The following is an 18411-nucleotide window of genomic DNA, read 5'->3' as shown; positions in this document are numbered from 1 at the left end:
TAGTTGTTTATTTTTAGAGACCTGTCTTATATTCTCTTTTGTATATTTACTACTGCTCTTTAATAAAGAAAAAAAATATTCCTTATCCGATTACTCAATTAATAGATGGAGCAATCCATAGAATACTCCATTACTAAAATAATTTATTGCTGCAGCTCAAGCAGACAGGGATGCTGGCTTCACCAGAGGTGAGCACAAGAAGATAGGATGTTGACATCATCAGTAATGAGCAGTAGAAGGCAGGGATGTTGACATCACCAGCCCTCCAAATCCTTTAGAAGCCACATGGGAGAGGAAAAGACAGCCATTAATTTACCAACATGTCTTGTTTTCTCCTGCTATCTTTGCTACTGTCATGCTCAACAATGCAGGAAATATCTATAATATATTTTCCTTGAATGAAAATGTCAATAAAACGACATGGTGGCTACAGGTTCACTTTACATGACATGTAACACTATATTATAATACCAGGAGTATGTTTTTTATGTGTGAAGAAACTTTTACTATTCTAAGATATCTCATTCAGCTGCCATATTTGACAAGATGGATGGGCTCTAGAGAAGAAGCAATTGAGCATGGTAAAAGCAAGCGGATATGTCCTATGTAACAATGTAACATTTGCCTTCTGGACAGATTCAGCAGGGTAGGGCCCATGGTTTTTCACAGAAGGGTGGTAGGAGGAAAACAGGATAAAAGTGAGAATAAAGGAAAAGGGCTGCTGTGGTCAGACACTTACAGTGACACACTTGCCTACAGCTGAATTTAGAGGAAGTGTCACTGCTTTGTGCTCTGTGGAGATTGCTCTTCAGGACATGACAGGCCCAGGTATTATCTCATGCACCCCCACACACGCTGTGAACCTCATGACCCAGACTTGACCTAGTTAGTCTGGGTTAGTCAGGTTGCTCTTTGAAGCACATTTAAGCAGTTGTTTATCTGCATATTATATATTTGAAGCGCCTGTCTTAACATGCAAGTGTGCATTAACTCACACGTGTGTGTGTGTGTGTGTGTGTGTGTGTGTGTGTGTGTGTGTGTGTGTGTGTGTGTGTGTCTGTGTATTCCTTTGCATTTCCTTTGAAATGCAAGTCTGTCAGCTATGTGTAAACAGGCATGGAGTATTTCCTATTGACAAAAAAACTATTCTTCCAGCTCAGCTCCATCTCATGAGCACATTTGTGGCGTAATGAGCATGACCTAGTTATAATGGCAGATCTGATCAGGAGCATGAGTGTAGAGATGTTAGTGTCACACTCACAGCTTGTGATATTATGAAATGGATGACAAAAGATGGAAGTGATTTTGCAGCACAAGATAATGATTTAAAGGCTTCGAAGGAAATTTGGTTCTCTGGTTCCAGGAGACACAATTCTGTAAAAAGGATAGGATCATGTCTCACTATTGGAAATGTAAAATAGTTATCAATATTATTGTTATTGTTGTTATTATTATTATTAGTAGTAGTAGTAGTAGTAATAGTAGTAGTAGTAATAGTAGTAGCAGTAATAGTAGTAGCAGTAATAGTAGTAGTAGTAGTAGTAGTAGTAGCAATAAAAGTATAATTGTATTGGGAGTATTTAATTCTGCTGTTTGGCAAGTTAATTCCCACCACTGTTGGCCTCTTATCTACCAGCTGGGGAGGGTGTGGGCTAATGAATGCTGCTGTCCAAACGACAGGAAGCTAGTCACCACATCTTCTTTAAGCTCTCATGTACCAGTCAAAGTTAAAAGTGGCATCACCGCAGTTGCATTCAAATCCCCAGCTGTGTATAAACTGTGTCTTAGCTGGTTAAAACCCAGCTCTATTTAAACTGGTTAAATCTCTCAGGAGTTCTGTGGCATGAAGGTTTACTAATGAAAGTCACAAAGAAAGTAAAAAAGGAATAAATTTTTTTGAACAACAGAGGTTGAGTAGCAGAACAGTCCTCGGAAGTTGAATATCCTTGTGAGTAGATGTTCATCCTGTATGGTAGTAAGAGAATGCTAGGCATGGAGGTGGGGGGAACTTTTTGCCATAGGTCTGTCTATGCACCAGGATAGCAGGTTTGTGAACTTACTAACCCTAACACGAATTCAAATACAAACATCTGCAATCACTGTGTTTTGTTGTTTAGGTGTGTTTGGAGCAGTGCATAATAGAGAGCCTTTAGTGATTATCTGAGCATGTCTGGGGAACTCACGAGAGACTTGCATAGTCTTTCTCAATTATGTCAGTATTTGACTGAGTGAAGCAGCACCAGCCGTGGTTGTAAAACAGCATATACACTATGGGCTTTATTCACATGTTGTGTACTATAAATGTCTCTGGTAAACGTGGAAGCTCTTTGGCTGTTACTTGATTTTGTTTGTATTTGGCACAGAATTTCCCCAAGACACTTTATAAAATATGATGAATAGTACAGTGCAACAGTCAATATTCTCTCTCCCCCTCATTCTCTCTTTCTCCTTCATTCTCTCTCCTTCCCTCCTTCTATCTCTCTTTTTTCTTTTTTTCCATTACCGTGAAACTATTCATCTTTTTGCAGCAGTGAGTTTGAGGCATGTGTCTGAATGGAGGGGTGGTGACTAATACTCTGTTAATATGTCAGTCAGACAGTGATTTATGCTGCTTGGACACCGACACATGCGCCAACAAATGTTTCTTTCTGTCTGGACAAAGACACATACCGCAATGAAGGTGTCTTTCTCCTCTCCCTCGCAACAAGAAAGCCTGGACCTTGACTTCCTGAGTCCTCATGAAGATAGATTAGCCCATGTGATGTGTTCAGGGCCAGGACATGAGCCCCCTGGCCAGGCGGCTGTTGGTATGGCCTGACGACTGCAGCATTCACACATGAACAGGGGAGCTCATATTTTTAACAAGCTTATGGGAGCAAAGGACGAGCGCTTTGTTTATTCCTGTATGCATTTTAAGCAAAGAAATTAGTCAGTAAGTAAGTAAGTCATGCAACAATTTTGTGTACATACATATGCACACACACACACACACACACACACACACACATACACACACACATGCAGTGCTCTGGCCAACAAACACTCATCTTATGCCTCAGGCTTATTACAGGATGAGACCAGCTGAAAAAAAACAACTTGTCTGCTTTTTAGTGTGTAAAAGTTTATTTGTTTATTTGTGTGTGTGTTTGCTCTAACAGTGAACTTTAAAAGTATCTTTTTGATTTATTTTTTTAATTGATTTTTTTTTTTTTTTTTTTTGCAAGTGTTACTAACGCATTGGCATATATTTTGATTCCATCCTGAGTGTTCTGCAAAGACATCTTAAATAGCATACATGATTATTAGAAGACAATGAGGATTATAGTATGTTGTATTTAAAAAACTCACCAAATGGCAGGGTTTATTTCACTTTGGTTTCACAGCCTGGGTCAGCTCCCGAGCAGCACAGTACCATTCCAAATGGGTTGAGCTGTAACGCTCCGGTGTGGACTGCTTGTTCGTCGGGGCTGGGATGATGTCCTTCTAAACACATTCCATTGCAGATAACTGATTACCCAGTTCAAATGTATATACATATATAATCTAAAGTATTATGCAGTCTCAGAAATTATTTAGATTGCACTGCATTACAGGACAGGATTACTGCTTTTTAACCCAAACCTTAATAAAAGTAAATTTTCTTTCTTTATTATTGTACATCACCCAAGCTCACCTGTAACATTAGTAAAAAGAAACTTTCTTCTTCTCTAGACTTTCTCACTGGTCCAGTGTGGAGGTTATTTATGCCTTCAAAAACCTTTAAACTCCTTTTTGCTCTGAGGACAGCTCTATGTTCATTCTAACAGCCACACATTCATACTGTACCTACACACTGCAAAGCATGCCTGTTTGCCAGAATACAGATAGATGTAAAACATATTTTCCCTAACACAACATGCTAACATCGCTAACCCCTGATTACCTGGGAGGAACACCAACAGTAACTTTGCAACCTTTTATCTCATGGTATTCACATTATGATAATTTATTTACAGACACTCAACTAATAAATTAATAGTGTAAATTAAATGCCAATAACTTTGTAGAAAATTACATCTAATATATTATTTCAGCTATTAGCATTAGGTAGTGCTAAATGGCCAAAGAAAGACACAGCATCATAATTTTTTAAATACCCAGCTACATTTCCCTGATCTGTAGTTTTGCCATGGGCAGCTGGTATTGACTCCTCTTAGTAAAGGTTTTGTTGCCAGTCCTGTGTTGTACTGACCCAGGTTGGAAAAGCAGTCAGATACAGTGGTTAGCACATTAAAGGTTTTTGCCGACTGTAGCTGGGATGTTGCCATCAAAAATTAACATTATCCACTCAGGTCTTCTGTCTTCTGAGGCTGGGGGCTGATAATAGCGCTTTGTGCTGGTCTGTGCAGCCAAGAACAGAGCAGCTCCCATACTTAGCTATTAGCTTTGAATAATTCTACTAGTGGGTCAGGCATTTGCAAGAAATAATGGTGTTTCTTCGCAAAGGTAGCTAATTTTAAATCTGTGGGTGGAGATACAGAGGGCAGAATAATTCTAATAACTCCCTTAGTGATGTGTAAGGGAGCCAAATCTTGAATGGCTTGTGTTATGTTCTTTGACATAGGCAGCCCAAAAGAAACTGACTGCGTTGTCTTATTTCAGTTTGTTGGTTTGGTAAGTACTCCCTGTAGTGAAATGTATGTACATAAGCACTGAAAAAATGAATTTTTCGTAATATGTCCTCTTTATGAAGATTGGACCTAAACTCGAATCAAAGTGTTATGAGTGTTGTAGTCCAATATTGAACTGCAGAGGCCATGTATGTTTCTCAGTTTTTATGACAGGGTTGGTTGAAAAACAAATTTCCATCACTTGAAAACTTTTCACTGTAACTTTAAAGGATTAAGTCTAGACAAGAATTAAATGTTTCACTGACAGGTGTGGTTGGAGTGGTGAAAAGTGTTTGTTTCTGCAGAGTTTCCCTATAACTGTGGTCCGGAACGTGTATGTATGTACATGTTGAACAAAGCTTAAGAACTGCAAGCATCTCTATTTTTTTAAGTGGATTTCCGAACTCTCTTTATAATAGTTGTGTTTTGTTTGGCCTGTGCATTCACTGTGAAAATGGGTCTTTTAAGGCCATCACTGAGGGCAGTGCACATTTCCTCATACTGAAGCAGGATCTTGACTCATGCTACTCTTGGTACCCAGTCCCAGTGCTCCATATAACCAGTGCAGGGGGAAGGCAGTGAGGGCTTCACTGCTCTCTTGGGCTCAGTGGTTGCCCTTGCCAGTAGTGCTCTGTGTACACAGTAAAATGAGAAACATGTTTAAAGTTAACCCTTGTAATGTTCAAGTAAAGTCAGTCTAGGCTTTAGGAGATATACTAATACCTATCTTTACACCACTGAGTTGATCGTGGACTGACTCTAAAGTTGTTTGCATGTTTTTCTGTCAGTATGTTGGTCTTGTTTGATTCAGACTTGATTCAAAGGCTAAGACAAAAGTAGGCAGCTTGGCATGGTGGTTTAGCAGTCCACTCCTACTCAGACTGCAGACCATGGTACACGTCTGGGCAAGAGCCCTTCAGACCATGGAACACGTCTGGGCAAGAGCCGGTCCGACCATGGAACACGTCTGGGCAAGAGCCATTCAGACTGCCGCCTTTGCTTTAATCCAGAGGTTATCTAGCTACTAGGAAACTCAGCACATGCTTCTTCTATAATGATACAGTAATATCATAGTAATGAGAAGAGGAACATGTTCTGTTGTATTTTTCACTCTCACATTCAGTGTGTTGTGCTAAAACCCTGAAACATTATCGATGGTTCATAGAATGACTTTCACATTTATGTGGTTAGCCTTTATGCTTAAATGTGGTTTTCTTAATAATACTTAATGCTTAAGGACACATGAAACACTTCAAACTGAGCTGCAGCACACTTTAAGTGGCTTAAGAATATTTTGACTCCATGTCAATTTACAAAATAACTAACCATCATTAAGTTTGTTTTTGTTCCACTGTTTTTCAAAAAACAGTTTTCACAGTTAAACACGCTATAGTCATCAATGTACGTCATTCAAATTATCCAAATTATTTTTAAATCTTTCTTGCAGTCTTTAAGTGATTCCCATGTAAATGGTAAACCCTCTAAATATATGTGGCCCAGTACATTTTCCCTTTAATTTCTCCAATTTTGGCAAGCATCACATTCATATTTTTACACATGCTGTTTCTCATTGCCTACTATTCATTTGCACTTTGCCCCATTCAGATGGGGTAACATACTTTAAAAGGTTATGAACAGGTCAGTATGTTTAAAATGAAATAAGTGCCTGGTTTTATTGGTCCCATAACATTTTCTTTTCTTTTTCTTCCCTCCCTCTCCTCTGTCTCTCTCTCTCTCTCGCTCTCTCTATCTCTCTCGCTCTCTCTCTCTCTCTCTCTCCACCCCATCCTTCTACCTTCCTCTCTCATGCTCTCTCTACCTCCTTCTCTCTCTCTCTCTTTCTCTCTCTCTCTCTCTCTCTCTCGCTCTCTCTCTCTCTCTGTCTGTCTATGTCTCTTTTATGTGGGGTAGTTAAGTAGTTGTGCTCTCTACATTTTAGCTCCATTTAGTGAGTGGGCACCATGGGACACTGTCATAAACTGAGCAAAGTCACTTTGTCAAATCCAGCTCAGCAGAGCACAAAAATGTCCCTGTCACAAATGAAAACAAGATGTTTAACATAAGCACACAGCTCCATTAGGCAGTGGGGTGTTTATGGTGTCGTAGGAAGAAGACTGAGCTGTCTATTTCATATACTAGTACATGACCTCCTTATGTCCTTTGCATTGGAATTCATAATATAAAATATGTCACAGTAACCCTTATTTTTTATTAACTTAAAAAAAATCTCACTGGAATATTGAACTCTGAAAATAAAAATGTTCTCTAGATGACCTTCACAAATGGAGCGTACACCCCACCATAGTCCACAGATAAGACATGGGGCAGGTCACATGTTTTCTGGCCATCTTTGTGTGTATGTATGTGTATATGTATGTATATGTGTGTGTTTGTGTGTATTGGCTCACTGTGGTTAACCACCACTTGTGTTCCACTGCATTGCTCCATAGCAGTGATGCTACCATTGCTGAACCTCTTTTCTTTCTTTAGCATGATTGCAACCCAGGCGGTGTAGCACAGGGAAACCTGATCACTACTCCACCCTCCAAATGATACGCTGCCAGCCACTACTACAATAACACACTGCATGTTTTTCCTCTTGCTCTCTCACGTGATGTGTCCAACAGACAGGCTGTAGCCGCAGTGCATGAGGGGAGGGGCCTGTTTTTGTTTACCCCAACCAAATTGGATCTGAATAAGCCAGTCACTCTGTGTGTGTGTTTGTGTGCGGGTGTGTGTGTTTCAGTCACATGAGCTCTGTGTTTTCTCTAGTAGTATGATGAATGGAAATCTCTGGTCTAGAGTAATCCCCAGTCATTGCCTCTCTTTGCTGCGCTTGTCAGTTTGAATGCTTGTTTTGTGTCATTTCTGTAACTTTGTGTCCCACAAATGTCCCCACATTAAACTTTTATGAGGGTTGTGCCAACCAATCACCTGACAGAAAAACTGATGACATACGAGAGTCCTAGAGTGGTGTGGTGGTAAGGGGATGCTGGTGTAGGGGAATGTGATGATGCAGTGAAACTCTCCAGACTTTGTGACCCATCCTGGTTTGGTGAGAGGGTTCCCTAATGGCAGGGTCAGAGCTTTTGCTGGGATCGTGGAGTGAAGGTAAGGCTTGCTGTGTGTGTGTGTGTGTGTGTGTGTGTGTGTGTGTGTGTGTGTGTGTGTGCGTGTGTGTGTGTGTGTGTGTGTGTGTGTGTGTGTGTGCGTGTGTGTGTGTGCGTGTGTGTGTGTGCGTGCGTGTGTGTGTGTGCGTGTGTGTGTGTGTGTGTGTGTGTGTGTGTGTGTGCGTGCAACCCTGGGGTTGGAAGGGGAGTTCTGCCTTAGCCTCAGTGGAGCCACTATGGAAGAACAGAAGTAGAGTAATGATGGGGTAGTGGTTTGGCACTGAGAGTACATACACGCACACATTTTCTGTCGCTCTCTCCCTCTTTGTCTCTTTCTCTCAAGTACACACACCCTGTTAATGGAGAGGTAGGATTCAGGTCTGTTTGGTGTAAGTGATTTCTTTTGTGCTTGCAGAGGCCTTTGGGCTTTTGCATGGGTCATTTCATCAGTACTGTGTTGGTTGGGCTGTTAAGCATCTTAGGGCTGCTGTTTTGCTTTTCTCCTTACTTTTTGTCTTAGTCGTATATATATATATATATATATATATATATTTATTTTTCTTTACATTTTTTAACAACGTTGTACTAATTACAATGCTCAGAACATTAAGGGAACACTTCATAAAAAATAAAATACATCTCAATAAAGGAAAGATTCAAGTTGGAAAATCTTTACTGATATAAACTGTGTACTTTGTTGAGAACAAAATAATATAACATTTGTCATTGGAAGCTAAAATCATCAACCCACTGAGGCCTGGATTCAAAATTAAAGTAAAAATTTTAAATCAAATGAATTTCATCAAAGTAACACATATTGTGACTGAGTAGTGTGTATGGCTCCCTCGTGCCTGTTTGCACTTCTGAAAACATCTGGGCATGCTCCTGATGAGGTGGTGGATGGTATCCTGGGGATCTCCTCCCAGTCCTGGATCTCTGGATCTCTGATCCAGTCCTGGATCAGGGCATCACTGAGCTCCTGGATAGTCTGTGGTGCTGTTTGGCAGTATCAGATGCACTGATACATAACATCCCAGAGGTTCTCAGTTGGATTCAGGTCTGGGGAATGTGAGGGCCAGTCAGTGGCATCAGTGCCTTCGTCATCCAGAAACTGCCTACGCATTCTGGCCACATGCAGCCAGCCATTGTCCTGTACCAGGAGGAAACCAGGGCCCACTGCACCAGTGTAAGGTCTGACACAGTGTAAGGATTTCCTTCCTGTACCTAACAGCAGTCAGGGTACCATTGGCTATTGTGGAGTTTTGTGCAACCTTCCAAAGATATGCCTCTCCAGATTTCTGACCCACCACCAAACCAGTCATGCTGGATGATGTTGCGGGCAGCATAACATTCAACATGGCATCTCCAGTCTCTTTCATGTCTGTCACATGTGCTCAGTGTAGATCTGCTCTCATCTGTGAATGGCAGACCTGCCGATTCTGGTGAATGCCAGCCAAGCCACGTGGTGCTGGGCTGTGAGAACAGTTGCTGCTAGAGGACATGAGGCCCTCATGCCACCCTCATGAAATCTGTGTTTGACAGTTTGGTCAGACCACACCAGTAGCCTGCTGGAGGTCATTTTGTAGGGCTCTTGCAGTGCTCCTCCTGTTCCTCTTCATACAAAGGTACTGGTCCTGCTGCTGGGATGATGCCTGTGTCCTGTGTAATTGCCTGTGTCCTGGTATCTCCTCCATGCTTTTGAGACCTTGCTGGGAGACACAGCAAACTTTGCGACGGCACATGGATGTGTCATCCTAGAGGAGCTGAACTACCTGCACAACCTTATTGGGCTGCGGGTCCTGCCTCATCCTAGCAGTAATGGCATGGACACTAGCAAAATACAAAACTACACTACTATAGAGAAGAATCAGTCAGTAAGCATAAGAAGTCATTGTCTGTGGCCACTACCTGCAGAACCGTTCCTTTTTGGGGGTTGTCTTGTTGTTGCCTCTGCAGTGTACCTTTCTTTTGCACCAAAACTTTCATTTGCACCAAGGCAGGTGAAATTGATTCACAAACTCTTCCTGTCCTAACTGGACAGACTGAAATTGTATTGACTTGGTGTTATACTGTGATGATTAAGTGTTCCCTTTTTTTGAGCAGTGTATTTAGCAAGCAGGAAACTGGATAAAGAATCCATAAACCTTCAGTACACAGAACAGTGAAGGTTTAGCAACATGCTTTCCATTTTATTGTAAAGCTCCTGTACTCAACAGGGTAGAGCACTTGTCCAATACATCTGACTTGCTCACTTATTGTCACTTATAGTAGAATAATTTTGTGTTTTTTGCTGGTCATGTTATATACCGTTTTGTACACCTGGCATATATATATATATATATATATATATATATATATATATATATATATATATATATATATATATATATATACTTAATATACCTGTTCTGCAAGAAGATGATGGGTCATGCTGACCTTCTGTATTGCAAGCTGAATTGTATATTTCTGGAGTATAGAGTTTTGATTGTAGTTAATGCACAGTTCACTGTGTATAGTATATATGGTCCTCACTATATCTTTGTAGTATTACAGATTTGGACTGTTACTGTCAAAATCACAGATTTTAGAGGCTTAATGTAACATTTTCTACCTGACTAAGAGGGTTAGTGTAGCCTTTTCAACCAGGCATGCATGTGTCAGATGGACACCTCTGTTGATTTCTTTTGGTTTGTTGGCAAGCTGGTTGGTTGGTTGGTTGGTTTTGTTGTTGTTGTTGTTGTGGACTTAGAGTAATAATAATCTTTTGGAATCTTGGAGGTTCAGTAATAATAATCTTTTGGAAGCTTGGGGTTTCAATACCCATGATCTGCACACTATTAGAAAATAGGTTGGTAATCAGAGTGCATCCATTGTTACTTGTTTGGCTATTAACAATTTTTGCTCCCTACTGTATGCATCATGCAAGTGGGTTAGTGCTATCACCTGAATTCGGCCCCTATTGTAATCATAGTGGGTAATATTCCTCAGCTTTGAGTCTCTCCCCAGGTTGACTGAGGTCGCTGCCACTTGAGACGAAACAAGTTCTTGCCAAAACAGCTTCCTCTATCTCAGCCCTGCTTTTCCTTCACTGAGCACATTAGTGGGTGCAAAGGATACTGTAGACAGAGACTAGGAAGGCATAGGGACTATTAGGTACTAAAATAATTATATGCACATCTACACGTGATCAGCACCAGAGTAAAAATGTATGTATGTGTGTGTGTGTGTGTGTGCGCGCGTGTGTGCGCGCGTGTGTGTGCGCGTGTGTGTGCGCGTGTGTGCGCGTGTGTGTGCGCGTGTGTGCGTGTGCGTGTGCGTACATTATGTTTCATAAATTACAAATGTGTTTGGTTTATTTAAAATTCCAGAATCTAGTTTGATGACATTTTCAAAATGTGTTTTCATATACCCCAAACAGCCCAACTTTTAATATAACCCTACTCATGTTCCAAGGTTGGTTTAAGAGTGTGCCCACATTTCAATCTGCATCTTTAAAAATGAATGAATTCCCATCTATGGCCTTAGAAAAATCCCAATGATTAGATCATCCTTTAAATCATTCATCCCATGTCATTATAAGTGTCAATACCAAATGCATTAAAGCCGCCAGTCAGCCCTTTCTCTGGATGGGAAGCTCATTTGGGTTCCACAGGAATGGCTGGAATTCTGGCTTTCCAGTGGAACTCCAGATTGAGTCAGTTTCTTGGGCAGCTACTCCTTGATATATCCCACTACGTAATGCCATACTGTGGTCAGTTGATTTCTGATGACAGCACTCTGTAATGTAAGGGGTTTCAGTAATGTAAGGGGAAAATCACAAGGTTGTTTTTTTTTTAAGCAAAACTTGCTTACCGATGTGAGTCATACTAAGTGAAATATTAGGGAAGGTAGGGGAAATGCCAAGACGTTTATTAAATGCTAATTCTGCAGGAATTTTACCAGCTGCAAAGGTGAACAAACCAGTAACCAGGGCTAGAAATGTGCCATACTGTTTACTGCTGTAGGCAAGCTACAGTCAGAACTAGAAAGTGTTAATAGGTATAAATGCTTCTTGGAATTTCCAGTTTCCAGCCATTTCCCTTGGGGTTTTTGTTTTAATCAGCTTGTCCCTAAAGTAGGTAATGCTATGCAGGTATACATATTTTAAGAGTGTGAGATCTTAACACAATGCGTGCGTGTGTGTGCGTGCGTGCATGCGCGTGTGCGCGTGTGTGTGTGTGTGTGTGTGTGTGTGTGCGCGTGTGTGCATGTATGTTTGTGCGTGTGCGTGTGTGTATGTGTGCATGTGTGTGTTCATGCAGTCTCTCTGCAGGTCTCTCAGAACCATACATAAATGTAGCATTATTGCACTGCAGTGGAAACATTAATGCAGCCTGTAAATTAGATGCTTATACAGCACCACAGTAAAAGGTAATTGTAGAACATAATGGGGTAATGGCTGTTTCCTTCACACTGGGCCAAATGACAGTACATCTACCACCACTATTAACCATTAAACACCTGACATACTGTTGTCTATAGTGTGTTTTTGTAAAAAAATTAATTAAAAAAAAGTTTAAAAAAAACCCAAAACATTTGGATACTGTTAGAATACTTGACAACCATATAAACTATAGAACCATACGTATCTATGGTGGGGTTGTTTTTGTATACAAATAGAGTACTGTTTAAATATTTAAATTTAGATATTTAATATTTAGATATTTAGCTATGTAAGAATGCTGAAAGCATGCTGTGCCCCAGTGACTTTGCTGTGACTATCCAATGACTCTGCTGGTTGGGAGTCTTAAAGGAAGCCAGCAGGCCATCTGGTTCAGGTGTTCAGGCTGTCTGCTTCCTCGTAAAGTGATAAATGCTCCTTTTGGGAGATGGCGGGGGGTTTATGCACAGGGTCTTGTCTGGGCTAATCTGGTTCATAGAATACAAAAGCTCCAGGGTTAAAATGCATTTCTGTGCATTTGATGTATGAGCCTTACTTACCACATCATTGTAAAGCATTAGGCACAATACAAAGTAAACAATGTATAAGTAAGAAAATCGTTCTCAAACCAGTCTCAAAGCAGATGAGTTTTCCAGTAGGTTGAGGGAGCTGTAAAATCTCATTAAACAGCTGATTTTAATTTTCTCTGATGTTTGTGGTTGTTATTTTGCATGTTTTGTGGTCATATCCATTGTTAGCTTTGATGCATATGGTTCCCATAGCCCAGAACCCCACCATCACCACCCCACCCTTCCCAAACACACACACATAATTCTTTGCTCCTTCATCTAATTATCTCCTCTCTCTAATTGTCGTAATGAGCCTGCAGTGGCGTGTGCGCAGCTCTGCTGGGCACGCACGCCTCTGTTGTGTGTGCTGTTGTTTTTCTGTGGCATTCCTGAAGCAATTTGCGGGAGAAAGAAACAAAGAGCAGTTGTTAGAGAACCTCTCCTTCTATAGGGTATGGGCACTCATGAGTTATGAGTGCCTCTGAGAAACTGGGTAAATTACTCACACATACGCCCACATACACGCGTACACATGCAAACACACATACACATATACAAAAACACGCAAGTAGTTAAATAAAATTGATGCTGTTTAATATATGGCAATGATACGCCTGTGTGCTAATTGTCAGTTCAAGACCCTCAACACTCTCTAGCGACAATAGTTACATTTAAACTGTAAGCTGAAGTAATTAAAGCGTTTTTTGTCTGTTTTTTTTTTTTTAATATTTTGGGGTAATGTGTAGCAAGCTAATAAGCATGGTTCTGAATGCTTGGTAGGTATAAATCTTTTAGTATGTCCGTATGTGTGTGTGTGTCTGTGCTTATGTATGTGTGAATCTGTTGGCCTGTGTGTGTGTGTGTGTCCATCCATGCACGTGTGTTGAAGCCAAGGAGAAAGTCAGGTATGGCTCTGCTGATATTGCTCCTAAACGCAGGTCATTATCCACCCAAAATGGGCCCCTTATCTCTCAGGCTGAGCTGCAGGAGAGATGAGTGCTCCAGCAGCTGACAGCTCGACTCGTCCACGCGGATCAGATAAGCAGCGCAGACGCTCCTCAGGCAGTCCTAATAGCGTGCTGAAGTCCGGCCTGGAAACCAGACGCCAGTCTAGAGCACAATACTATCTGCCGCGCGCCTCGCTGCTGGTCGGGGGCTGCCTCGGCTGCGCTCAGCAGACCTGGGGCCCCTGCCTCGATGGGGGTCGCGTTTCTCCATGGCACGCCACATGGGCTCTATCTCTATCCCATCAGGCAATGGGGCGCGTACGTGCCTCTGGCCCCCATGGTGGGCACACTAAGCAGCACAATATTGGGTTACAGCAACATGTCAGTCAGGCAGCCATCACCCGCCTGCTCGTCCTCACTGCAGGGGCCGGGGGTGTCAGGCTCGCACCGGCAAGCGTTGCTTCACCATAGACTTCTTCATTTTCTGTCTTTATTTAATTAGGTGCTTCAGTTATGGACAAATTCTACAGGGTCCTCAAATAGTGGAGGAAATGCCAGCGGAGGGAGACAGATTAAGTGGCCCTGCTTTGGGGAAGAAGGAAAGTGTGTAGTTGACCTCTGGCTCTGTTCATGTAGGAGAATAAGAGTAAAAGAGAAAAAGAAAAGGGTGTGTGTGTGTGTGTGTGTGTGTGTGGTTGCTAGTTGCTGGTTGAATCATTTCCTTGTACTGTGGCCTCTGACTCCCCAGTCTGACATTCTCTTAGAGCACAATGCCCCAGGTGCACACACACATGCGTGCGCGCACACACACACACACACACACACACACACACACACACACACACACACACACACACACACACACACACACACACTTTCATGCATTTTCTCTCTCTCTCTCTCTCTCTCTCTCTCTCTCTCTCTCTCTCTCTCTCTCTCACACACACACACACACACACACCCCTGTCAAATCTCTGCAATCTACCCTCTTTCTTTGCGTACTTGTTCAAGATATAAAGCTATGTTCACAGAGGTCAAGATGCACTCCTGCATCTTATTCCAGATTTAGCAAAGAATAAAACACTGTTATTGGCCATTGTCAACAGCTAATGTGGTAGAATTACAAGTATTTTATTATCTGTTTATTAAACACTGTGTACACTGTTACTAAAAGCAGTGAATAAACCTCAAACACTGGTGATAGCATATTTCAATAGCACAGTTTGTTCATTTAGTTTATGCACAGTTTGATGTCATTATTCCATTTAACAGGAAGAAAGGTCTGGCTAGCTTCTTTCTCACTCTCTCTCTCTCTCGCTCTCTCTCGCTCTCTCTTTCTCTCTCTCTCTCTCTCTCTCTCTGCTTTCTTGAATATTGGAGGCAAGAGTTAGAAAATGGTTTCTGTTCGAGGCTGTGTGGGAAGAGTGATTTCGTCATCATGTGTTTACTCTTTATTTAAATCAGTTAAACCACACTGCTAGCAGATGTGTTATGTGCCATTAGTCTGTGCCTGGCCTCTGCTCCTGTGGTTTGGTTAGTCAAGTTTTGTGTGTGTGTGTGTGTGTGTGTGTGTGTGAGAGAGAGAGAGAGAGAGAGAGAGAGAGAGAATGAATGTATGGGGGGGGGGGGTGATGCATCTTTTGAGAGTAGAAGGAGGAAATAAACATGTTCTCACCAGATATAAAGGTGTATGATTATATGGTGCAGAGAGAAGCAGACAAAGTGAGAGAGATGTCGTTTACTTTCTGCTACCAGCCTTAACCAGGACACTGCTCCTCTGCTGTTTGAACTTAATCACTATCTATGTACATTGGGATGTGTACAGGAAGAAGTTCCCATCATTATGTTTGACTGGTCTGGGTATCTTTGTGTTGTTTTGCATGTTGTCCTGGGACAAGACAACAAATAGCTTGCTGACCTTGGTACACAGACGTTTACATTTAAAACAAGGGAGTCTCCATTTCTGGACATAGACTTCAGTGTCTTTGGTGTTCATACACTGCATCAGAATGGAAAATATTGAAAATGATTTGGTCTCACCTTTACAAATTGGGATGAAAGGGTATAATATGTAAATCTGCTCCCCAGTAAACCATGTAAGGTGCCTTACTTTGGAATTAATTAGGAAATAAAAGGTTGAATATTGATTAGATGTTTGAACATTATAACATTATTAGTTGAACATTATAATTGAGCTAGTATTCTACTTCCCCTTCCCCCTTTTGGTTTAGATTCAAGCCAGTTTATTGTGTGGGTTGAAAAGTTTAGCATGCATGACAAGCTGGCAGTGAAACAGTTAACTAAGTTAACTAAGTCCCTCAGCAATAGCTTGAGCTGTCTGTTTCATCTCAAGAAACTGTTCAAGATGAATTTATATAACACAAAAAACTATAATCTCCAAAGTTGTTGGATTTGTACATAAATATGGTGGTTGTCAAAGTGCAATAACAAAATGGGTTAAGAGATTATTATGTGAGAGGAGAAATAAGGCCAATGTTATCACAGCTTTGGTGTGCCCAGTATGCCCAATAATATCTATACAACTGTTGTTGATGACCTGCACATTTCCATATCCTGAGGCAAGGTGAGCTATTTTCTTCTCAAGTGAAATATTTGTAAGCACCTGGTCCCACTATGGAATTTCCTTGGGTTCCCAACTGACTCCATTTCATGATTTGGATCCTGTCTTTCATGATAAATTGCTGTTTTCTTGTCTTTCTGCCATCATCACGAGTGCATATTTAGATACATGTTGTCACTTCTATGTTACTTCATTGGACCTTTGCAAAATGAAGACAGGTTCAGATTAGTGTTGTTATCTATCAGGAATGTGCTAGGAAATTCTTGACTAAAAACAAAAGAAAACAAAAAGCCAGAAAGGCCTAGATGGAAAAGAAAAATGTATATGGAGAATGTGAATGACTAACAAAGTAATCAAGGACATTAATTCTGAATACTATCAATAGATATTTCATGCACTTCAGTAAACTAGATTACAAATAAAACATTAAAGTTAGAAATAATATATTAACAGGTTATGTAGGTGTGGTTATGGTCATAATTTCTGAAAGCCCCACAGAAATCAGATTTGGGAAAAGGAAGAGATAGAAAATAACATATAATCCTTGATGGAGGAAAGGCAAGTGGTGCAGGACATGTTAGGTTTGACCATTCCAGCCTGGACAGAAGGGGTGGGGTGAGTAGTGCTGACCCGGCAGACTCACACAGACACATGTGCCATGAGCCACCCCCAGTCCACGACCACAACTCCCGTCTTCCCCGGCACAACCTCATCAGAGCCTCATCACCGGTTTGCTAGCGTCACCTGAATCACATCTTTGCTACGCTATTTAGTCTCTCCTGTTCCGTTCATTCATTGCTAAGTACTATCGCTTTTCTATCATGAGTACTGAGCATGTCCCTGATATATCTCTGGCTATTACCCTCACCTGTTTCAGTTTACGATTGTTGCTTGTATTGCTATAAAATAAACCTGGTTATCCGCAAGCATCTGGCCTGGTCTCGGATGTCACAACACGCTTGAGCCTCCAGCTCTTGCACCCACCTAGTAACGTCACACAGCAGGCTGCCCTCCCTGCCTCCCCTCCTTCTTTTTCAAATCAAGGTTTTCATGTCATCTTTGACATTGGGCGTTCCTACACAATGAGAAAGCCCACTGCTGCTCCCTAGAGAGTTCCTGTTCACTGAATAGCACATGGCACAATTGACTTTCACAGTATAGTTACGAATTGTGACCCATGCACTTCAAACTGTGTGCTCCACCCCAGATTACTTACTGTCTCTATGTGCTTTCTGGGCATTATCATATGAAAGGGTGTTGAGATGTTTCCCAGTATGAGCTGTGGTTGGGATGGAGTCCACTGTAGCTGCAGTATGGGTGGAGTCCACTGTAGCTGTAATATGGTTAGGGTCTATGTAACTGCAGTATGGATAGGGTCCACTGTAGCTGCAGTATGGTTAGGGTCTACTTCATTTCAAAGGCAGTACAGTTTGTGCAAAAAGACAGTAAAGATCAAATACTCACATCCAAATGGGGGCTAAGTTTATTTTGAGAAAAATACTGTTTCATTTTAGCTCTGAAAAAATGTCTTTAACCCCACACACTCCTTGGCTGCTAGCTCTTTAGCTCTGTCTCCCTTCCCTATCTCCCTCCTGAGTCTTCTCATCTCCCTGCTGAACATTTGACCTCTCACTCCTGTCCCTGCTGCTTAAAGTGATGAAAATAGCTCACTCCTGTCTCTCCCTATTAGCTGGAGCAAAACGATACTCAGGAAAAAAAAAAAAAACAACACAGACCCTCAGGCGACTCACACTCTCCATTCGCTAGCTAGGGGCTGAGAGCTCATTTTGTGGCCAACACCCATGTCCCCACAACAGGGAGGCAGCAGCGGTGCAAGGAGCTGGGGCCCATGGGACAGCAACAGTGGGTGGTGCCTGGGCAGCCATTGGTTTTGGAAGGAGGCAGGCTGGGTCTAGGCCAGACTTGGCCAGGGCTTGGGAGGACTGGACCTGCCTTCCTCCCAGCGGAGGTTTGCACAGCTGTGGTGAGAGAACACTCCCCTGCACGCCTGCCGGTCGCCGCAGCCGCGTGAAGCTCCAAGCATCATTGAGAGTGAGAGTAAGAGTGAGAGTGAGAGTCACTCACTCACTCACTGGAAGCCCATGCGTCCCCTCCAGCTCTGAGATCAAGGCCTG

General features: G+C 41.8%; 1 protein-coding gene across 1 annotated transcript in view; it reads left to right on the top strand.

The window, feature by feature from the left end:
• kcnq1.2 (potassium voltage-gated channel, KQT-like subfamily, member 1.2) overlaps positions 1-18411 on the top strand; it is a 121909-nt gene that overhangs the window by 89442 nt on the left and 14056 nt on the right. The window lies entirely within an intron of this gene.

The sequence above is a fragment of the Electrophorus electricus genome, chromosome 4, assembly GCF_041902795.1.
Source record: "Electrophorus electricus isolate QZ-2024a chromosome 4, ASM4190279v1, whole genome shotgun sequence".
Classification (NCBI taxonomy): Eukaryota; Metazoa; Chordata; class Actinopteri; order Gymnotiformes; family Gymnotidae; genus Electrophorus; species Electrophorus electricus.
Note: the sequence above shows the minus strand (reverse complement) of the source record. Positions and strands in the feature narration are given on the sequence as shown.